The 19,279-nt window shown below is 38.8% G+C and overlaps 1 non-coding gene across 1 annotated transcript; it reads right to left on the reverse strand.

Moving 5' to 3' along the window:
- Window positions 1-13,522: 13,522 nt before the first annotated feature.
- On the reverse strand, window positions 13,523-13,627 carry LOC142521447 (small nucleolar RNA R71). The gene has a single exon (XR_012814194.1). It is a non-coding gene; the product is annotated as a small nucleolar RNA R71 (small nucleolar RNA).
- Window positions 13,628-19,279: the final 5,652 nt, after the last annotated feature.

Here is a 19,279-nt window from a genome sequence, read left to right on the forward strand (position 1 = left end):
TTTGAGGAGGCGGTGAATGCTGCTGACATTCACCTTCATCTGAAAGAATTGTATATTGTACAAACTCGTTGAGAGAGACATGCTGCGGTGAAAGAACTCATGACTACACACTTGCGAGATGGGACTTCAGGTCCATGAGCATGGTGTTAGGATGATTGGGCTCATCAAGAGATTGGTGGACTCGACGTGGTTATTCCTAGTGAGATCTCGACTGATATTATCTTGCTGTCATTGCCTGCCTCGTTCGATGGATTTGTGATTAATTTTAATATGAACAAGCTTGAGGCCACCCTTGAAGAGTTGGTCAATATGCTTACTAATTATGAGGCCACAATTGAAAAGAAAAACCTGTTCATCTAGTGGGTTCTTCGCTCGGTACGAAAAAAGGGTGCCCCAAATAAAGGCAAAAAGTGTTCTGGCCATGGTAAGAAGCAAGAGGCTTAGAGATGGTGAGACCTTTCTAAGACTAGGTGATGAAGCAAGAGTTGCTGCCACTGCAATTGGAGACGTTACTTTAATTTTGGACAATAAATTTAAGTTGTTTTTGAGAGGCGTTTTATTTGTTTTTGAATTGGTTAAAAACATTATTTCTATTTCTACGCTTGATAGGGATGGTTATTCTTGTGTTTTTGCAAAATGTGTTTGCAATTTATACAAGAATAAATGTTTGATTGGAACTTGAGAATTAAAAAACGATATCTATAACTTAAAATTAAAGGATATTTCGTTAAACAATGTCCAAGCGCATACAAAAACAACAATAAACAAAAGAAAATTAGTAGATCCAAATCCGCACAAATATGACACGCTAGACTAGGTCATATTTCCCAAGAAGGATGCACAAGTTAGGGGGAAAAGGCATGCTTGACTTATCAGACATAAATTCTCTACCTACTTGTGAGTCATGTCTAAAAGAAAAGATGACTAAGACTCCATTCAACAGAAACGTAGAACGTGCACATGGTCTACTAGATTTGATCCACACGGACGTTTGTGGCCCGCTAAGTGTTAGCACAAACTTTGGGCATTCCTACTTCATTACCTTTACTGATGACCATTCAAGGTATGGGTACCCTGTTGTGGGGACCCGGGCGCTAACTTAATTCTTTTCGGGATTAATCGGATCCTTGTTCAAAAATACGGGTCAAAATTTTGCTTTTAACATTAAATCAAATGTTTAAAACTCAAGCACAAGATAATTCAATATTCATTTCGTTACAACAAACATATTATACATGCCTCGTTTTATTCATATTCTACAACCAGTAATTAAATAGAGTACACATCGAAAGTACAACTACTAGTTCATCTGCTACGCTCGTGATCACCACGCTATGTCGATCTCTCATCTCTGTCGCGACCCTGATCCTGCCCCACCTGTTGTTATGCACACATACAGACATAACAACAGCTGGAAATTCCGGTGAGAACAAATCCCAGTATAAAACATGTATACATGCTGATACATAATCATAAATTATGAATCAAAGCAATAATAATGGGCTCCATAGTCTATGAAACCAATCTATATAAACATGCAATTCAAGTCAAATCCTGTCTTGACTCAACTCGACTCTACTCTAGGGATCCCGGTGTGAATAAGACGTCGCTGTCTGTCACCTACCCTCCCAATCGGGGTAACTGTACGTCTTATTCCTAGACTTCGGTCATGTCTGTATCGAATGTCTACAATCGGAGGATGTCTGCTCCTATGCGTCGATACACCGAACGTCTAGAAGTTAGGCAAATCTGCCAATGACTCTCCTATCTCAAATGCATGAATATAAATCTATAAATGCATAAGCATATCAAAAGATTTGAATATAATCTATACACAAATCATAATCATATCAAAAGATAAATAACAATTCTAGTATGTGATTTGGTTGGGAAACTCAAATTGAGTCTCATTTGAGTTGTGTGTTCCCCAAACGAAACATGAATTATACCTTTCGTCGTACAATCTGTCGTAGTCGAAGTCTCGAAGATGAATCTGTCAATATCAAATTTGAAATGGAAATGTTGATACATATTCTATCAATCTCTAATCTCAATCAACACATATCCAATTCAATACTTGATCTCGGTACAATTTAACGGCATAACGACGTAATTTCTCGATACCGGTCAATCCAACTCTCAACATATATCATCAATTCATACTTCTCAATTCATAATCATCATCCTAAGCATATGATAGTACTCAAAGTCTGTAAAAAGTTAACTCTAAACATGCTGGAAAATAATAACTATAGCATACAACGTCCGTTCTTTGATCCGGTTGCGTTTCTACGATATCAATAATCTCAAGAACATATTATGAAACTCAATTCATCCTTTTCCTAACACATATATATCAAAAAGTGCTGGAATTGAATGAAACTTACCTCTTCTTGTAGCTTCCAAAGAAAGGAACCCAAATCTATATTTAGATTCAAGTTTTAATGTATAAATCTCACACAATCACAATTATAACTTTGGGAGAACTTGAGGAATTGTTGGAGATGCTCTCGGTTCTGAATTCTGAAATGAGAAGAACTAATCAGTTCAATATCTATATATATACATGCCATGTGTCACAACAAGGAACAAAGGTGGATTTCTCGCATGCAGCACCGCGGGTGCGGTCACTCTTCACCGCGGGTGCGCTGTGCCCACGGCATGCCTTTCATTTTCTGAAATTAAACGACCGCGGGTGCGCTACATATAAGACCGCGGGTGCGGTAACATCAACGCAGGTGCGGTCACGTTTGAACCGCGGGTGCGGTAACATCAACGCAGGTGCGGTCACGTTTGAACCGCGGGTGCGGTGTCATTTCTATAAATACTTTCCAACTCTCTGTTCATCAACCGCGGGTGCACTCTTTCTTGGACCGCGGGTGCGGTGACCCTACTGTAAATGGCCATCTTTCTGTCCATGCACCGCGGGTGCGGTGCTTCTCTAGGCGCGGGTGCGGTCCCTTTCTTCAAGCAACACATCATCTTTTCATTTTATCCACATACAATCTAGGGCATTACATTTCTCCCCCTCTTAGATATTAGTTCGGCCTCGAACGTGAAATCAATTAATCAAATTATGTACGAACAGCAGTGAAGTCAAAAGCTGAATAAATACTCACATCATGAGAATAACTCGGGATATTTCTGTCTCATATCTGCTTCTGTCTCCCAAGTCGCTTCCTCGGTGCCATGACGACTCCACTGGACTTTCACTAGCGGAATAGTCTTCGTTCTGAGCTGTTTCTCTTTCCGATCAAGAATTTGTATTGGTTGTTCAACGTAACTCAACGTCTGATCCAGCTCAGCTTCGTCAGGCCGAATGACATGAGAATAATCTGGCATGTATCTACGTAGCATCGATACATGAAAAACGTCATCTATCCCGGATAGAGAAGGAGGAAGAGCCAGTCGATATGCTCGATCGCCAATCTTCTCAAGAATCTCGTATGGACCGATGTATCTAGGAGACAATTTCCCACGCTTGCCAAATCTGACAATGCCTCTGAAGGGGGAAATCTTCAAGAATACTCTGTCCCCTTTTTCAAATACAAGCGGTCTACGTCTGATATTGGCATATTTGGCTTGCCTATCCTGTGCTGTCTTCATTCGCTTCTGAATGATCTTCACCTTCTCAGTCATTTCCCGAATCATATCAGGCCCAAGTTCTGGTACTTCAGATATATCATCCCAGTATAACGAAGATCTGCACTTCTTGCCATACAATGCTTCAAACGGTGCCATCTCTATGCTCGTTTGATAGCTGTTGTTGTACGAGAATTCACACAACGGTAGTGAATCTTGCCAACTAGTGCCAAAGTCTAGCACTACAGCTCTCAACATGTCCTCTAAAGTCTGGATAGTCCGCTCTGACTGTCCATCTGTCTGAGGATGATAAGCAGTACTCTGGTGTAATGTCGTACCTAAAGCCTGCTGTAGACTGTGCCAAAAGTGAGAAGTGAATCGTGGATCACGGTCTGATACGATAGACTTCGGCACACCATGTAATCTGACTACCTCTCGGACATATATCTCAGCCATATGATCATGTCTGTATGTCATTCTGTACGGAATAAAACACGCTGATTTGGTTAATCTGTCTATCACAACCCAAATCGCATCACAACCCCGGGATGATCGAGGTAACTTCGTCACGAAATCCATGGAAATGTGATCTCATTTCCATTCAGGAATAGATAAACTCTGAAGTAAACCTCCGGGCTTCTTTCTTTCGGCCTTCACCTGTTGGCAATTTAAGCACATCTGATTTCATATGTTTCCACCAGAACTGTGTCTTCAAGTCGTTGTACATCTTTCTGCCACCAGGGTGAATGCTGAACCGACTACAGTGTGCTGCTGACAATATTTGCTGTTTCAACTCTGAAACATCTGGCACTACAATACGGTTATTCACATATAGGACAAAATCACGTACTTGATATTCAGACTGATGTCCTGATCTGATCATCTGAATTGACTTCTGTATATTCTGATCTGTTCTTTGAGCTTCTTTGATTTTCATAATCAAATCTGGCTCAACTTGAATCGTGGCAAGTCTCAATGGTCTACTATCTGTGTCAAATGCTAAACCAGACAAACAACAATCTTCAACTAAATTCGAAACACCTATCGTCGATAAGGATAAGGCACAAACCTTTCGACTCAAGGCATCTGCTGCTGCATTTGACTTCCTTGGATAGTACTTGATCTCGCAATCAAAATCTTTTAGTAGATCAAGCCATCTACGCTGCCTCATGTTCAACTCTGACTGAGAAAACAGATACTTCAAGCTTTTATGGTCAGAGTAAATCTCAAATTTCTCACCATAAAGATAATGACGCCAGATCTTCAAGGCAAATACGATAGCCGCCAATTCAAGATCATGAATAGAGTATCGAATCTCGTGCTGGCTTCAGCTGTCTAGAGGCATATGCGATCACATGACCCCGCTGCATAAGAACACATCCCAGCCCTCTGTGAGATGCATCACAATATACAACGAAATCGCCAGTACTTGAAGGAATCATCAAGACAGGTGCACTGGTCAGCCTCTTCTTCAACTCTAGGAAGCTGGATTCACAATCTTCAGACCACACAAATGGCGTATTCTTTTGCGTCAACTGGGTAATCGGCTTCGCAATACTGGAGAAATCTTTGATAAATCGTCGATAGTACCCTGTTAGACCCATGAAACTCCGTATCTCAGGCACCGAAGTCGGTCTCGGCCAATTGATCACAGCTTCCACTTTACTCGGATCCACGAAAATACCATCTCCAGATATGATATGACCCAAGAAGACAACTTGATTCAACCAAAACTCACACTTTGACAATTTAGTATACAGCCTCTCATTTCTCAGTGTCTGCAATACAATTCTTAGATGCTCTGCATGCTCATTTCTATTCTTAGAATACACCAAAATATCATCGATAAAAACAATCACAAACTCATCTAAATACCTCTGGAAAACACGGTTAATCAACCCCATAAACACCGCTGGAGCATTCGTTAAACCAAAAGGCATGACAATAAATTCGTAATGTCCATACCTGGTTCGGAATGCTGTCTTCGGTATATCAACATCTTGAACTCTGAGTTGATGATATCCCGATTGCAAATCAATCTTGGAATAGACTAGATGATCCCTGTAACTGATCAAATAAATCGTCGATACGAGGCAATGGGTACTTATTCTTTACCGTCGCCTTGTTCAGTTGCCGGTAGTCAATACATAATCGCATAGAACCGTCTTTCTTTCGTACAAATAGTATTGGTGCGCCCCAAGGAGATACACTGGGTGTGATATATCCCTTGGCTAGAAGATCTTCTAGTTATGCTTTCAATTCTTTCAGTTCTATCGGCGTCATCCTATACGGAGCTCTCGAAATAGGAACGGTACCTGGAATAAGATCAATGCTAAAATATACCTCTCGGGCTGGAGGTAACCCTGGAATCTCGTCAGGAAATACATCTGCAAACTCCCGTACTACTGGCAAATCTGCCAATGCCGGGCTCGATTTCAGTAAATCTACTGAATAAATAAGGAACCCTTCTGCTTTTTGTTGCAACAATTTACTCATAGTCAGAGCAGATACTAAGGGAATCCGAGATCTGGAACCCTTACCGTAGAATTTCCACTCCTCTGTCATTTCAGGTCTGAATCTGACAATCTTGTGAAAACAGTCTCGGTGGCTCTGTACTTAGTCAACATGTCAATCCCGACAATACAATCGAAATCAGATAAGACAAGTACAATACAGTCTAAATCAATCACATGCCCTTCAAACTGTAGTATGCAATGTCTAACCTGAAGTCACAGATATCAGACCACTTCCCAACGGAGAAGAAATAGACACTACAGTGGACAATGACTCGACAGGCAATACATGTGTCAATGCAAAACGTTCTGATATGAATGTATGTGATGCACCTGTATCTATCAATACATATGCAGGATACCCGCAAAGAAAATAGTTACCTGTAATCACATCGTCTGGTGCATCTTGGGCTTGCTCCTCCGTCAATGCAAACACCTGAGCCTGTTGTCTGGGAGGTTGGCTCACTGTCTGGCCACCTCTGGCTCTAGGTTGGGACTGTGTAGGCGTGGACTGGAAGGAATGGACAGACGAAGCTTGCCTATCAGGCTGAGTCACTGATGCTGATGACCCTGCACTCTGAAATATCTGGGCACCTCTCTGGGGACAGACTCTGGCGAAATGTCCCTGTTGCTTACATATGTTGCATCGGCCCATAACTCCCTGACACTGCTCAGTGGCATGTCAGGCCTCCACAAGTAGTATAATATACACCTGTCACATCTGTATTTTGGCCAGGACCTCTCTGTCTTGACCCACTGGAGCTCGATGAACTGCTCCCTGCTCTCTTAAACTGCTTACCCTTAGCTTTCAAAAAATCCTTCTTCCCACTACTACTGATTCCACTATCAAATCGAGGAGGAGGTGGTGGAAATTGTGTGGCGAACGGTGGCGGTCTCTGACCCTGAATACTATAGGAAGCTCCTCGCTGCCTAATCAAGCCAGCCTCTGCTCCCTTCGCTCGATTCAGCGCCTCAGAAAAAGTGTTGGGTCGCCCCGTGTTCACTAAAGTGAAGATATCCAGATTCAAACTATTTATGAACTGATCGGCAACTGCCTCATCATTCCCTGCTACATGAGGTGCAAATCGAAGCAAGGACGAAAATTTGGCAACATACTCCTCTATGTTCCACTGGCCCTGTCTCAAGTTTGCAAATTCGGCCCCTTTGTCTTTTCGATAGGAGACTGGAAAGAAACGTTGATAAAATTCATCTTTAAAGACTTTCCAAGTAATATCAATACCTCGATGTTCTAAGGCTCGTTTCGCCGTTAGCCACCAACTCTTGGCCACTTCTTGCAATTGATGCCCAACCAGTTTCACCCTACGTTCATCTGTATAGGCAAGTGATTCGAATAACATCTCTATATCATCCAACCAGCTTTCACAATCCACTGCATTTTCTGTGCCATTCAAGGTAGGTGGATGGAATGATTGAAATCTCTTCAACAAAGTCTCCATCGGTGTCGCAGTCACGTCCATCTGAGTACCCGACATACTACCCTGTTCTAGCACTTGGCCTGCAGCTGGTTGTGGTATTCTTCTAGGCGGCATATCTGACTATCAAACAGATTAGGATACAACCTATACAATCTGTCTCAGCCCTCCTCTGATCATATACCTCTGATCCAGAATCGGTTCTGATTCAGTCTTTACAAGTATATGCTGTAAATCAACTCAGATACAATACAACATATAATAGGAAAAGCATTAAATCATGCTAGCACATCAAAAGCAAGGAAGAAGACTCGATCTACCCCGCTCATTCTATTCTATCTCAGTCTACAGAACCTACGGCTCTGATACCACCTGTTGTGGGGACCCGGACTCTAACTCAATTCTTTTCGGGATTAATCGGATCCTTGTTCAAAAATACGGGTCAAAATTTTGCTTTTAACATTAAATCAAATGTTTAAAACTCAAGCACAAGATAATTCTATATTCATTTCATTACAACAAACATAATATACATGACTCGTTTTATTCATATTCTACAACCAGTAATTAAATACAGTACACATCGAAGGTACAACTACTAGTTCATCATCTACGCCCGTGATCACCACGCTATGTCCATCTCTCATCTCTGTCGCGACCCTGATCCTGCCCCACCTGTTGTTATGCACACATACAGACATAACAACAGCTGGAAATTCCTGTGAGAACAAATCCCAGTATAAAACATGTATACATGCTGATACATAATCATAAATCATGAATCAAAGCAATAATAATGGGCTCCATAGTCTATGAAACCAATCTATATAAACATGCAATTCAAGTCAAATCCTGTCTTGACTCAACTCAACTCTACTCTAGGGATCCCGGTGTGAATAAGACGTCACTGTCTGTCACCTACCCTCCCAATCGGGGTAACTGTACGTCTTATTCCTAGACTTCGGTCATGTCTGTATCGAATGTCTACAATCGGAGGATGTCTGCTCCTATGCGTCGATACACCGAACGTCTAGAAGTTAGGCAAATCTACCAATGACTCTCCTATCTCAAATGCATGAATATAAATCTATAAATGCATAAGCATATAAAAAGATTTGAATATAATCTATACACAAATCATAATCATATCAAAAGATAAATAACAATTCTAGTATGTGATTTGGTTGGGAAACTCAAATTGAGTCTCATTTGAGTTGTGTCTTCCCTAAACGAAACATGAATTATACCTTTCGTCGTACAATCTGTCGTAGTCGAAGTCTCGAAGACGAATCTGTCAATATCAAATCTGAAATGGAAATGTTGATACATATTCTATCAATCTCTAATCTCAATCAACACATATCCAATTCAATACTTGATCTCGGTACAATTTAACGGCATAACGACGTAATTTCTCGATACCGGTCAATCCAACTCTCAACATATATCATCAATTCATACTTCTCAATTCATAATCATCATCCTAAGCATATGATAGTACTCAAAGTCTGTAGAAGTTAACTCTAAACATGCTGGAAAATAATAACTATAGCATAAAACGTCCGTTCTTTGATCCGGTTGCGTTTCTACGATATCAATAATCTCAAGAACATATTATGAAACTCAATTCATCCTTCTCCTAACACATATATATCAAAAAGTGCTGGAATTGAATGAAACTTACCTCTTCTTATAGCTTCCAAAGAAAGGAACCCAAATCTATATTTAGATTCAAGTTTTAATGTATAAATCTCACAAAATCACAATTATAACTTTGGGAGAACTTGAGGAATTGTTGGAGATGCTCTCGGTTCTGAATTCTGAAATGAGAAGAAGTAATCAGTTCAATATCTATATATATACATGCCATGTGTCACAACAAGGAACAAAGGTGGATTTCTCGCATGCAGCACCGCGGGTGCGGTCACTCTTCACCACGGGTGCGCTGTGCCCACGACATGCCTTTAATTTTCTGAAATTAAACGACCGCGGGTGCGCTACATATAAGATTGCGGGTGCGGTAACATCAACGCAGGTGCGGTCACGTTTGAACCGCGGGTGCGGTGTCATTTCTGTAAATACTTTCCAACTCTCTGTCCATCAACCGCGGGTGCACTCTTTCTTGGACCGCGGGTGCGGTGACCCTACTGTAAAATGGCCATCTTTCTGTCCATGCACCGCGGGTGCGGTGCTTCTCTAGGCGCGGGTGCGGTCCCTTTCTTCAAGCAACACATCATCTTTTCATTTTATTCACATACAATCTAGGGCATTACAGTTTATTTGATGAAACACAAATCCGAAGTATTTGAAAGTTCAAAGAATTCGGATCTAAAGTACAAAACCAGCTAGAAAGAAGTATTAAGGCACTTCGATCTAATCGAGGTGGAAAATACTTAAGTGCTGAATTTTTGGGTTATCTAAAAGAGAATGAGATTCTCTCACAGTGGACTTCACCAGCAACACCACAGTTGAATGGTGTTTCTGAACGTCGAAATGGAACCTTGATGGACATGGTTCAATCCATGATGGGATTCACTGAATTTCCTACGTCATTTTGGGGCTTTGTGTTTAAAAATACGGCAATGTTGTTGAATAATGTCCATACTACAGCAGTGGATAAAACACCATATGAGATATGGATGGAAAAAACTCCAAAATATTCTTACATGAGAATATGAGGATGTCCTACTTACGTGAAGCAGACAATGGGAGACAAATTGGATAGTAGATCCACTTTGTGCTACTTTGTAGGATATCCAAAGAACTCTGCTGGATATTATTTATATCATCCAAATGAAGCAAAAGTGTTTGTTTCAAGAAATGCCAACTTTTTGGAAAAGGAATTTCTATTAGATAGAAAAGGCAAGATGATAGAACTTGAAGAAATTCAAGATACTCCCTCAACTGTAGAAGTTGAACCCATTTCCCAACAACCAGTAGTTGAAGTACAAGTTCCTAGAAGGTCTGATAGGGTTATTAGACCACCTGAAAGATATATGGTTCTTCATGAACAAACCCGTGATAAGCGTTGTGTTGGATGTGATCCAATGAATTTAAAAGAAGCAATATATGATACTGATTCAACCAAATGGCTTGAAGCCATGCAATGTGAAATGAACTCTATGTATTCAAATCAAGTCTGGACATTGGTGGATCAATCTGAGGAAATCATTTTCATATGATGCAAATGGATCTACAAAAGAAAGCTTGGGGCGGGGTGAAGGTAGTGACCTTCAAAGCAAGACTGGTTGCAAAAGGTTATACTCAAAGGCAAGGAATTGACTATGAGGAAACTTTTTCTCCAGTTGCTATATTTAAGTCCATTAGAATACTACTAGCAATAGCAGCATGGTATGACTATGGGATACGGCAAATGGATGTAAAGATTGCATTCCTCCATAGAGATATCAAAGAAGAAATTTATATTTCTCATCCTGAGGGATCACGTTAGTAGGAAGTGAGCATAAGGTATGAAAACTTCAGAGATCAATATATGGTCTCAAGCAGGTGTCAAGGAGTTGGAACCTCAGATTTTATAGCACTATCAAAGAGTTTGGTTTTGCTAAGAATCCTGAGGAACCATGCGTGTACAAGAAAGTTAGTGGGAGTGCAGTGACATTCCTAGTATTTTATGTTGATGACATCCTACTCATTGGGAATGATGTAGGATTACTGCAATAAACTAAAGTATGGTTAGCAAGTAAATTCCCCATGAAAGATATGGGTGAAGCATCCTATGTATTGGGAATACAAATCTATAAAGATAGATAAAAAAGGACGCTAGGACTCACCCAAGCCACTTATATCGATACCATTCTGAAGCGATTCTCTATGGAAGAGTCCAAGAGATGATAATTACCAATGTGTCATGGTGTTACTCTATCTAAAGCTATGTATCCCAAAAATGATGAAGAGATAGAGATGATGACACGTATTCCATATGCGTCAGCCATTGGTAGTATCATGTATGGTATGATATCGATACCTCCCGATGTTGCTTACTGATGTAGGTTAATTTTACGTGTTTTTCATATTATGTGATAGCTCATTGCACATATCATTTAAATTGCATGTATTTTGTGAAATTTTAGCATATATTATATTTTATTGTTGCTCGTGTATCTCGTGGGTGAAAATGCAGGAGATTTGTGAATAAACTGAAGAAAATGCATCGATATGCAGAGACCTCCCCCCAGGCGCACATATATGTCCTCCTGGGTGCCTTCAAGGTGAGAGAAAAAGATTTTTTGCGAAAGTCATCCGCCCGGGCGCAAATTTATGTCCGCCCGGGCGCATTTGATTTTTGGATAGATTTGCTGCCGATCTTTTTCCTAAATTTCGAAAGCAGGCTGATAGATGGGACGATTTTGGAAGATATTCAGACATCATTAAGCAGCCAAGGTGGGGGAGAAAAGGAGAAATTGCTTGGAGTTGAAGTTCGAAGATTTCCGAGCAGAGTTCTTCGCAGATCTCGTTTTTTTCTAGTATTTCTTATTTAGTATTTATCGTTTAAACATTGTGTTGTTTATTTTCACTATGAATTTGAGTAACTAAACTAAAATATTTGTTGGGATTTAAGGGGATCCTACCCCGAAACTGATTTGGTTAATTCGTATTTCAATTGTAGGTTTATTCTTGATTATGCTACTGTTTTCATTTTAATTGTTAAAGTACAGCTAACTTTAATAATAATCTTATATTGCGAGTGAGTTCGAGAGAATAGGTTGTGATAGGAACGAATAGAATAGTCCGTGGAACTATAATTTACATTGACATATGAAATTGGATACACGTCGATAGTCATAGTCTGGTCGGGCGAAAACTAGGGGATTTCATAAATCGATATGCGATTCACTCTTGATAAATAATTAAAGATATTTAATTACTTCACTGAGTAGAATTAGTTTGGCATAGTTCGAGAGGGCGTGTTCAGTTTAATAGGAAATCCTGTCGGAAGCATACATCACTATCGAACTAATTAATTGATTAACGAGGGGTCGGTGAACTGAAATTCCCAAAAAATAGGTGAACTGAAATTCCCGAAAAATCCATTTCTCACCGATATCTATTTAAGTGGTTTAGAGTTTATATTTTAGCATTTAATTCTTGACTTGTTCATTGAGTTTTTATTTAATTTTAGTAGGCATAAACAACCATCTAAATTTCATTGCTAAAAATTTGATAACTGGAAATAATAATTGCAAAATACAGTCTCCAGTGGAACGATACTCGTACTCGCGTACCTTATACTATTACTTGACATCAGTGAACTTGCGATTAATTCTCGAGCATACAAAATCATATTTTTATTAAGGATTCCACAGTGAAAGTTTTGCTCGACAAAGTTTTTGGCGCCGTTGCCGGTGACTGTTAATTCACAAATTTATTTTTAGTTATTTTCTTTAGCATTGTTTTTATTTTTCTTGAGCTAACACTCCATATTCTATTCCAGATATCTCTTCTAGTGCATGCCAAAGTCACTTGATGTTGAGCTTGAGTAGTTTGACCCAGAAATTGAAAGAAATATTTGCAGAAAAAGACAGCAGCAGAGACTAAAGGAACTGATGCAGAGGCACGAGCATGAGGAGGAACACCATGAAGATAGACATGTTGAGATACCAAGTCGCATTCCGATGCTAGAGTATGCCCAGCCTTCTTTGGATGGTGCACGCCCCAGCATTGTGACGCCTATTTTGCGGGCAAACCAATTCGAAATCAAGCCAGCTATAATCCAGATGATTCAGAATACAGTCCAGTTTGGAGGATCTGCAATAGATGACCCAAACACGCACATCGCAGATTTTCTTGAAATTTGCGACACTTTTAAATTTAATGGAGTTTCTTATGACGCTGTTAGGTTGCATTTATTTCTTTTCTCCTTATGTGACAAAACTAAAGCATGGTTAAATTGTTTGCCCGTAGGTTCGATCACCACATGGAAGGACATGGCGAAAGCATTTCGCATTAAATACTTCCCTCCATCTAAGACCATGAAGCTGCGCGCAGATATAATCACATTTGCTCAATTCGATCAGGAGTCTTTATATGAGGCATGGGAGCGTTTAAAGGTCTATTGCGAAGATGTCCTCATCACGAACTGTCACTTGGGTTAGTCGTTAAAACCTTTTACTATGGCTTACTCACTCCTAATCGTACTATGATAGATGTTGCTGCTTGTGGGAACCAATTGAGAAAAACTGCTGAGGAAGGAAACGAGTTATTGGAGGAGATGGCTGCTAGCAGCTATCATCCTCAATCTGAAAGGAACAACCAGCGGAGAAGTGCAGGAGTTCACCAGGTAACTGACCTTTCTTCTATTATTGCACAACTTGTTGTCTTGAACAGGAAATTGGACGGCTTGAATATGGGTGGCATGACTATGCGTCTCCAAGAGATATTCTGTGATAAGTGTGGAGGTGAACACTTTGTGAAGGACTGTCAAGATGGCAATCCCTTCTATGTACAAGAAGGGGCACCAGTGAATCAAGTGGGAGTCCAAAAGCATCCAAGGAATGATCCGTATTCGAACCCATACAATCCTGGATGGAGGCAACATATCAACTTCTCATGGGGTGGCTAAAACATCCAGAATCGACCATAGGGAAGAGAACCATATGGGAAACAACCAATGTATAGATCTGACCCCTTCTACAGAAGAAGAGTCCAATTTGGAGCTGATGATGTCTAAGTTCATCTCATCTACCGAAACTAGACTCCAAAATCAAGATGCATCGATAAAAGGGCTAGAAAATCAGATTGGACAGTTAGCTAAGATGATAACAAGTAGAGAGCCGAGCATGTAAAGCCCTGAAAATTTAAAGGTCCACACGAACCACATGCATTTGAATTATTAAATTCTCCTGTATTTTAATTAAATGATTTAATATGCATAAATTAATTATGTTGTGCATATTGCATGTTTAAAATATATTTTTCGAGATTGTTGCATTAAAATATATTTTTAAGGGATATTCAAGTAACGATCGAGGAACGGAGACCGAGGGCTGAAAAATGTTTTTATTAAATAATTATTTTTAATTATTTAAAATATGGTTGATGCTTTTTAGTATTTTTGAAAATAAGGGGTTTTAAGGTGATTTTATACGCCGGGACGTAAATTTTATCGGTGTTGGGTTTTCAACTAAAATACGAGCTTTTTGGCAACCCGGCTAATAAATTCACAAATTTATTTAAACAAAAATTTTTTTTATATTTTATTTAAATCCTAATTAAACTAATGGGCTTAATTAGAAGGCTTAATAGGCCTAAGCCTTAATTAGTTGAATTATGTAGTATATAATAGGTTAAAAACCCTACACCTAGCATCACAACTCACGCCTCCCACTCTTTCAAAATCTGAAAACTCTCCCCACCCCTCTCTTAAACCTCACGGCACACACACGCACACTTTAGAAGAGATTTTCGAAGGGTGCAAGTTAGAACAAGCCAAAGTTGCGTCCAGTTCTTCGTCGTCAACGATTTTTCGTGCGTATAAAATGCAAAGGCACGCCATACATCTCCTTTTCTCATTCATCATATCATATTATTGTTTTAATTATTGTATACATGAAGAACATGAAATATTTTTCATAATTTTCGGATTATTGCATGTATACATGAGGAAACTTGATTTTTGAATCCAATAATTTGTTTATTGTTCGGTTAAGGGGATGCCATGACTAGGGTATTGATCAAGGAAGTTTTTCACAAGTTTTAGGGTCCTAATAGCACACAAAAAACGCACAAACAGGCTGCACTCACACACAGAAACAAGCTGGAACGAATTCTGGTATGGCTTTGATCAAGGGGTGCGGCTTTGGGGGTTTCTGCTGGTGGGCTCGGCCAGGGATGGCTGGGGCTTGGTAAGGGGTCAGCCTAGGGTCTGGTAGGGTCCTAGCATGGCTAGGACCCGTGTCTAGGCGGTTAGGAAGAGCCCATGATCACATGGACTCTTCCCTCGCATGCTTTTGGTGCAGCCGAGTGTTGCAATTATCGAGGGGTTAGGGGCTTGGCTAGGGTGGTACTGGCGATGGCTAGCGTGGTCCAGGTGATTGCTCAGCGTGGTCCAAAGTGGGTCAGGGAGGCTAGGGCTCGTTGGTGGCTGCTGCAAAGAGTCCCACGCAAGTAGGACTCTCGCAAATAAGGGGATGTGCAGGTGCTGTCTATGTACAGCACCTTGCTGCCTTGGTCCAGGGGCTGGGGCTTGGGGTGGCTCGGGTCTGGGACTGGTTTAGGGTCAGTTAGGCTCATGAGGGGTCGGTGGTTAGGTGGCTGGAAGAGTCCTAGGCAACTAGGGAACCCACTTCAACAAGAACACTACAAACACACACGTGCAGAATTTTAGGTAGAGTTCCAGGATGTTTTGGGAGCGGGCCAGGGCTGGTTTTTGGCTGGGATTTTTCAGTAGGGTCCCTAGGTGGGTTGGCTAAGTTTTGGCTCAAGGTGGTTCGGGTAAATTAGGAGATGGCTCGATGTGTTCGATAAGGTATCGAAAACAAAAATTAAAAGGCTAAAAATAGAACCATGGGTCCACGGGTGTGGTTCATGGCTCATAAGGGTAGAATAAATACTAAAAATGTTATGTTAAAAATTTGGGATCAAAATAACTAGTTTATGATTTATTCGGGATTTAATCGGCGCACAAAACGCTAATTAACGAATTAATTAAAACGCCTAGTTTTATGCTGAATAAAATTATGAAAAATTATATTTAAGCTTAAATAATTATTAAAAGTCCATGTTTTTAATTTGAGAATTTTATATTAAGGTTTGGTTTAATTCGGGATTAAAACGTGTTAATACGTCTTATTTAAATATTAAATCAAAAGTCCTCGATTTAAGCTAAATAAAAATATGGAAAAATTCATGTAAGTTTAAATAATTATTTGAGACATGTTAGAGTCAATGAATTCAATAAAAAGTCAAAAACGTAAAATATTACGTCTAGGGGTAAAACGGTCTTTTTACACCTAAAAATTTGTAAACATCATGGCAGTGCCCTGAATGCTGTTTTATGTGCTAATATGATTATTTTCTATAGTTATGGATGTTTATGGAAATTGTTTTATGTTAAAATGATATTTTAAATCTTTATGGAATTTTATATGTTAAAATGATATTTTAAATGTTTAGGGAATTTTATATGTTTATGATTTAATATGTCAAAATGTTATTGTAAATTTTTTGAGGTTAAAATGTCATTTTAAATGTTTATGAAATGTTCATGATTAAATTATGATTTTTAGATTTCTATGTGATTTTTATGATTTAAGGTTGACTATTTAAAAGACATGTTGCCATGCTTGGTTTCAAAAATAAAAAAGTATGTTATGCACGATGAGAATGTAAAACGTTGAAGGAAGTGAAGTGATTGTGACTAATTCGCTAATATTGGAGATATCGTGAGGGTGACGATCCTAGTGGGAGTCCGACGATCGTGTTTCCATTATTGCGAATATGAGATTATGAGGATATGAGGTTTGAGGTAAGAATGAGAATATCGTGAGGGGAGAAGGCCCCAGAGGGAGCCCATTTATGGGAGAAGGCCCCAGAGGAGCCCCGACGATTGTATTTCTATTCGATCATGATAGGCCAGGGCCCAGTTGACCGGTGAGAGTGTCGCTGGTGTCTCCCGCCGCCCAGTACTGTGGTTACATGTAGATGGATCCATCGAATTTTGAGGTTTGAGGAAAGTCACAATTAACGATCTGAATTCAACAAAGGAAAAATATTTATGATCATGAAAATGTTTTATGTCATGTCATGTTGAGGAAAAAGGAAAAGGTTAAGTTTTATGTTATGCATGTCATGAAAATGTTTATGCTTAAGGTTGATGCATCATTATGAAAATGTTTCTATTTAAAGTTCATGCATCATAAAAGATTTACGAAAATGTTCATGTTTTAAGTTTATGCATCTTCATGAAACCGATATTTTAAGTACAAATATTTTTCACTGTTATATGTTGAATGTATTACGTATTACTTGCTATAAAGATGATAGTGTGTTGAGTTTTTAGACTCACTAGGTGTGATGGATGCAGGTGAGTTTGAGGGAGAACTTGACGGGTGATTTGACTGTACTGAAGGCGCACACAACCCGAGGACCAGCGCTTTTACTTTTTCCGCATTATGATCTATGACTCATGATTTATGTTAAAGATTTTTAACATTATTTATTTATGCTTTTACGAGATTTTTGAGAGGTTTAGTATGGGCTATTCTTTTCAAATTATTGCTTTTTTTAGGTTTGGTAAAACAGTAGACGATTTAATTTTCTGACTATTTCACTTGATTTTTAAAAGCTAGTTGGCCGATGTTTTATTTTAAAAAGGGGAAAATATTTTATATATGTCAGGGCCGAAAATCGAGTGTTTATAAAAAAAAATTTCCTAGTACTTTTAAAGCAATAAAGAGGGCAGACGTTTCAGTTGGTATCAGAGCAATGGTTCTGTAAAGGGTTGTGCCACCATCAGCGCCGGAAAGATCAGTCGTCAAGCCTCAATTTGTTAGTTTACATGCTTTATATGATTTATATGTTGTTACCTGCATGATTAAATGAATTGTATGTTCACGTCACATGTTTAAAAGCTTTATGATAATTTATGATTTATATAATTCATGATTTTTATACGTGATACGATATGAAATAAGAAATTATTTGATTTCAACGCATGTTGGCTTCGTGGTGGAATTGGACTATGTTGATTTTTGGGTTTTATTCTTGACGTTCTACTTTTTGGGCTATAAGTTAATCGTGAATATTATGAATGCTTTTTGGACATGTAGATCTTCTAAGAAAATATTTATGATTCGGGGTTACTAGTTGAATTAATTTTTGAGAATTACTCATAAGAAATAATGATTCGAGGATTGCAATGACTTTGGGAGTAAGAAAATATATAAATTGGGATTTTAAGTTTTGATGAAAGGTAAGATTGGTTATAAGAATTGATTTTTAGGTAAATAAGTTTAAATTTTTCAAATTATGTAATAGGAAATCTGTAGAAGAAAATTAAGAATGCCAAGAGCTTATGGGTTAATCGTAGGATTTTTGAAATTAAGGACTATTAAGATAATTTTTGAGGAAATTAAGAATTGATTTTTGCAATTGTTAAGGAATTTGGGAACTAATTTAGCAATAAGTGGTAATTTGATGGTTTAATTGATAGGAATTTTTGATGATTTGGGCTAGAAAGAATATTTAGAACATTGGGATATCTTAGTTAAAATGTTATAAGGAATGTTAATCAAGGGTTTTTAGAATGAATCGATATTAGGCTTGAAAATCTAAGAGTTAGCGGATGCGTTTGGGATTTTAAGATTGAAATTTGATAAGTCGACGAACATTTTGTGTATAAATCAAGGAAAGTAATATACGATAAGTTTGGTCATCCATATTTTATTATTGGGAATGGTAAGAAAAGTTAAAATTTGAGGTTATAATAGTATAGCACTAAGTCATTATGGGTTTTCTTAAGTTGCAAATCGCAAATAAGGATTTAGAATGAAAATTTAATTGGGATCAAGGAGATGTAAGGACATTCTAGAATTTAAGTTTTATCAGAGTAGTGCAGCAGAAGCGTTGAATTTTTGGGATACTAGTACTAAATCTAAAACTTTGGGTTATTTAGGATAAGAACGTCCCGAAAATTTAAAGGTCCACGCGAACCACATGCATTTTAATTATTAAATTCTCCTGTATTTTAATTAAATGATTTAATTGCATAAATTAATTATGTTGTGCATATTG

Source organism: Primulina tabacum, chromosome 1 (genome assembly GCF_025594145.1).
Source record: "Primulina tabacum isolate GXHZ01 chromosome 1, ASM2559414v2, whole genome shotgun sequence".
NCBI classification, from domain to species: Eukaryota; Viridiplantae; Streptophyta; class Magnoliopsida; order Lamiales; family Gesneriaceae; genus Primulina; species Primulina tabacum.